This window comes from Pygocentrus nattereri, chromosome 2, assembly GCF_015220715.1.
Source record: "Pygocentrus nattereri isolate fPygNat1 chromosome 2, fPygNat1.pri, whole genome shotgun sequence".
Lineage (NCBI taxonomy): Eukaryota > Metazoa > Chordata > Actinopteri > Characiformes > Serrasalmidae > Pygocentrus > Pygocentrus nattereri.
Window position 1 is genome coordinate 6,612,203 of NC_051212.1, and position 5,935 is coordinate 6,618,137.

Below are 5,935 nucleotides of genomic sequence, written 5' to 3' on the forward strand. Positions count from 1 at the left end.
AGGATAATGTCAAAGAGATAACAGATCTGCAGAACAAGTAGAGGCTCAAGAAGCTTCTAAAAGCCCCAGCATAAACATGATAACCCTGCTCAGCCTGGAGCAGCACTCACTGAACAATTAGCAGGATTGGATCTTAATGGGTGGGCGAGTGGAAGTAGAGTACCGATGAGTCGTCAGCGTGAAGGTCAGGACTTACTTCTCATTATCAAACTTCTCATATTTACAGTCAGAGTGTTGGGGAGTGGGCTCCTCCCTCCTGAGAGGAAGCACTAGCAGGGTTTTATGAGATTTCTCAAGTCTAATGAAAGAACGGGTAACATGCACTGGACGGTCACTGTGCAGCTTTTCTCAGAAACTATGACCACTCTGAGTTTAACTTTTAGTAATCAGCATTTTTGACTCCACCGCTGTCTGATTAGAGCTTTAGACCCTTACTAATGTCTAATTGTTGGAAGCTGTTAAAAAGTAAAGTTGCAGTGGATCAGACACAGCAGTGCTGCTGGAGCTTTTAAACACTGTGTCCACTCACTATCCACTCTATTAGACACTCCTACCTTGTCGGTCCACCTTGTAGATGTAAAGTCAGAGACGACAGCTCATCTGCTGCTGCACAGTTTGTGGTGGTCAGCCTCTCGTCCTTCATCAGTGGTCACAGGACGTTGTTGGCTGGATATTCCTGGTTGGTAGACTATTCTCAGTCCAGCAGCGACACTGAGGTGTTTAAAAACTCCAGCAGCACTGCTGTGTCTGATCCACTCAGACCAGCACAACACACACTAACACACCACCACCACATCAGTGTTACTGCAGTGCTGAGAATGATCCACCACCCAAATAGTACCTGCTCTGTGAGGGTGCATGGGGGTCCTGACCACTGAAGAACAGGGTAACAGAGTATCAGAGAAACAGATGGACTACAGTCTGTAACTGTAGAACTACAGAGAGCAGCTATACAGTAAGTGGAGCTGATAAGGTGGACAATGAGAGTAGAAACGAGGAGGTGGTCAGAATGTTATGCCTCATTGGTGTATACTATAGGGGACTACAGTGGACTATCCAAATAATTTTTGACCACCTTTTCTGCTGTGTTCAATAAAAGAGCATTTCAATGAGCAGAAACAATGGCATCCTCTGGTTCTTCTCCAACTCCAATGCCATGATACAAACGGTTTGATTGGATAAAGAGGCAGTCCTAACAACCCCAAATGTCCCAAAACGGAAATTCTGGGAGGGAGCGTTTAGAGGTGGATGTCTGGTTCCTTTCACCACCACTGTGAACCAATTCTGACTTTCTGATGTTTCACACCAAACTGCTCTGAACCACTCTGTTCAAAATTGAAATTCTGCAGAAATTTTCAAATTCACTGGACGTCTGCGAGTCCAGGGAAATTTATTGGTTGATGGTGCAAACTCCTCTGTGAAAGTTCACCAAAGTTGACCTTGAACTGAAGAGGAATTTACAGTTTTATCCCTGCTGTAAATGTGTGATACAAGACAAAGTCCCTGATTGCGACAGTTTGCACTGAAATTAAGGTAGTTCTGCTTATTGGACTTCACCATCGAAAGGTGTGCCCGAGCCTTTATGATGCACTCAGACGTCCTAATCAGCGTTTATAGTCTGAAAACCGTCTGATCACCAGATCATAGCCTCCAGTCGGAGTGGTAATCAGTAACTGAGGTGTAGATGATCACTGTCAATCATCACTGCAATCAAATGATCTGTTATTGGTCGCTAAAGTGCAGGGCCTTATTACCACTACAGTGATGATATCATCATTTACAGGCCTCATAACGCAGACACTGAAGTGTCGTTTACAGCCGTAATCAAAAGTTTGGGAACCTCTGGTCAAACTCCACGCTGTTCCTGTGAGATTACATAAGGGAACACATCCTCTACAGAGACGCACTACAATATGACGTTTTCTGATCATTTTGTGCTCAATGTTTTTATTTATAATGAAACAAAAGCAACACAGCTTCACGGTTTGCACTGATATTTTGTTTACACTGTAAACTCTCAGTAAAATCTCAAATGCCTTCCTGTTCATGTTACCATTCACTTGGAACACGCTGTCACTTGCTCCGGTTGTGGCCAATTATATCTGTTAAAATCTCAAAATAGACCATTATTTGAACATAATCAGTCAGAATATTGAGAAAATTAGACAGTATTTGAATATATTCAGTCAAAATCCCAAGAAAATTAGACATTATTCCAATATAATCAGTGAAAAACCCAAGAAAATTAGACATTATTCCAATATAATCAGTCAAAATCCCAAGAAAATTAGACATTATTCCAATATAATCAGTGAAAAACCCAAGAAAATTAGACATTATTCCAATATAATCAGTCAAAATCCCAAGAAAATAAGACATTATTCCAATATAATCAGTGAAAAACCCAAGAAAATTAGACATTATTCCAATATAATCAGTGAAAATCCCAAAAAATAAAACATTATTCCAATATAATCAGAGAAAAACCCAAGAAAATAAGACATTATTCCAATATAATCAGTGAAAATCCCAAGAAAATAAGACATTATTCCAAAATAACCAGTGAAAATCCCAAGAAAATTAGACATTATTCCAATATAATCAGTGAAACTCCCAAGAAAATAAGACATTATTCCAACATAATCAGTGAAAATCCCAAGAAAATAAGACATTATTCCAAAATAACCAGTGAAAATCCCAAGAAAATTAGACATTATTCCAATATAATCAGTGAAAATCCCAAGAAAATAAGACATTATTCCAATATAATCAGAGAAAAACCCAAGAAAATAAGACATTCCAATATAATCAGTGAAAATCCCAAGAAAATAAGACATTATTCCAATATAATCAGAGAAAAACCCAAGAAAATAAGACATTATTCCAATATAATCAGAGAAAAACCCAAGAAAATAAGACATTATTCCAATATAATCAGTGAAACTCCCAAGAAAATAAGACATTATTCCAACATAATCAGTGAAAATCCCAAGAAAATAAGACATTATTCCAAAATAACCAGTGAAAATCCCAAGAAAATTAGACATTATTCCAATATAATCAGTGAAAATCCCAAGAAAATAAGACATTATTCCAAAATAATCAGTGAAAATCCCAAGAAAATAAGACATTATTCCAAAATAATCAGTCAAAATCCCAAGAAAATAAGACATTATTCCAATATAATCAGAGAAAAACCCAAGAAAATAAGACATTCCAATATAATCAGTGAAAATCCCAAGAAAATAAGACATTATTCCAATATAATCAGAGAAAAACCCAAGAAAATAAGACATTATTCCAATATAATCAGTGAAACTCCCAAGAAAATAAGACATTATTCCAACATAATCAGTGAAAATCCCAAGAAAATAAGACATTATTCCAAAATAACCAGTGAAAATCCCAAGAAAATTAGACATTATTCCAATATAATCAGTGAAAATCCCAAGAAAATAAGACATTATTCCAATATAATCAGAGAAAAACCCAAGAAAATAAGACATTCCAATATAATCAGTGAAAATCCCAAGAAAATAAGACATTATTCCAATATAATCAGAGAAAAACCCAAGAAAATAAGACATTATTCCAATATAATCAGTGAAACTCCCAAGAAAATAAGACATTATTCCAACATAATCAGTGAAAATCCCAAGAAAATAAGACATTATTCCAAAATAACCAGTGAAAATCCCAAGAAAATTAGACATTATTCCAATATAATCAGTGAAAATCCCAAGAAAATAAGACATTATTCCAATATAATCAGTGAAAATCCTGAGGAACTCACTTTATTTATTAACTTAATCAAATAAAACTCAAGAATATAAGACATTGTTTTAATATAATAAGTCGAAATCTCAAAGCTGAATATCTCCCACCTGCATAAACCCCTCTGTCATGTCAGGCCTTGTAATGAAAGATCTCAGCAAAATGTGAGACAGTTTTTTTTGCATGAGTGGAAATGAAAATATAACCGTACGAGTTGACCTTGTGCACTTTCTACCCCTCTAATTAAAGTGGGGGTGCATGCGCTCCGTCACTCAGGCTCCTTTGCACATGACTGTATATCTGCACTCAACTGGTGGCCACATCACAGCTGGTAAACGTGGACGATGTGGAACCTGATGACTTTTTTCAGCCAAGCGCAACTTCCGAGTGGTAAAATCGGAAATTCACTCATTTGGAAACGGACCACTCCTTTCTGAGTACTCACCGTGGCTGATCTAGGGTCAGCAGGGCTAACTCAGACGGACGCTGAAGGCCCACTGGAGTGAGCAGCTGGGCGTGAAACGCCGTGTGACAACGAGTAACCCATTTCACTAATTACTCAAATGTATCTAATTGCTTCATACTGCGGTTCTGGAGGGAGAGAAGAGCAGACAAAGTAGAGGGGCCTGCGATGGCCAGCGTTTCCATGGCAACGCATTGAGGAGGTCTGGACTGGTGTCTGAAAAGAGGAGGGGAGTGAGTGAATGAATGAGTGAGAAAAGCAGGTTTGTTTATCTTGGGAAGAATGTGAGATATGAGTGTAGATAGAGGCTGATAGACCTCCACAGTAACACGACTGAGGCAAGACAGACACTTGAGGCGTGAAATATCAAGCCATGCCATCAAAAGTTTGAGGACACCACTTTTTAGATTGTTTTTTTATGGATGTTAAAGGGGTTTGTTATAACTCACCGCATTGAGTTTGGAGTCCTACAGTGGGAATTTGAGGTTTTCAAATCACCTTTGCACCAAAAGAGTTTCAATATGAGCTTTTACCAATAGTTTGGGAAACAGTGGTTAAGCTACCTCAGTAAATAGTGGGTTTATGACCAAAACCAATGCGGGTTGAAAAGTGAAAATTTGGTAAAATTTATTTTGAGGATCCTCTGCAGATGCTCAGCTTCCCTTTAACCAGCATTCAGCAAAATCTCTACTGAATGCAACTCAACTTTAAGCCGAACGTATTAGATTCTACTAAACCTAATCCTAAACCTAACCACTAAAACTTAACATCAACCCAAACCTTATGTGCATGAACAATGGGGATTCACACAGTTTGAAGAGATGGTAATGAGGACGATGCTGAACTTTGGGACGCTGCCATTGTGACAGAAGTCAACAGTCTTGGAAATGCGTTCGTCATGGTGTTTGGGCTCCTTTATGCCTTTGTTCTCAGCTTTCTGACAATGTCAGTTTGCCCAGAAGATCTTGATGAATCTGGATGTAAAAAGCTAAACAGAAAAATGTTCATAAGTGGTGGAAATTAAGTTCCTTTGGATGGTCCGGCGTTACGGCTCAGGTTAAACGTTCACCAGATAAACTGCATTGAGTCTTTATGCTCATGTTGGTTTTTGAAATTGTAGTTATTTTCATGCTGATATTTGAAACGGCATTTTAAAGAAGTTGGTTTTGCACTGTAAGTTCTTGGGTGGGTTAGTGTTCTTAGGGTGGGATGTTAGTGTTGAGATATTAAGCCCCTCAACATGACTGAGGTAGGAAAGCAGCACTGTGTTTATATTGCCCAGTCTTCCTGTGTCATGTGGGGCTGACAGCTCTTTGTTTTGAATTTGAGCTAATGGTGGTAAATAGCTAAGCTACAGTTGTGTTTTTCAGTGAAGCCCAAACTTTTCTCGACGCTATTTTTATATAAACCGAATCTTCAGAATTGGTCAAATTTGCATTCCTTGTCTTCCATCATTAGAATAGCATAAATTAATATGTTGTCTATTTAATTGAAATAATTGCCAGGTTGTTCAAGCTATGACTTTTGGCCCATTATGTCTGATCCACTTGTAAAGTGCTTTATTTGGTGGCGGCATAAATTTGGCCCATTTTTTAAGTGGGTAAAGTGGATGTGAAACACTGTCACTGTCACTGCTTGAATGATTGTCTATGTCAATCAATGTACCTGAAGCAGATTTCCTCACTTGTGTCTATAAAT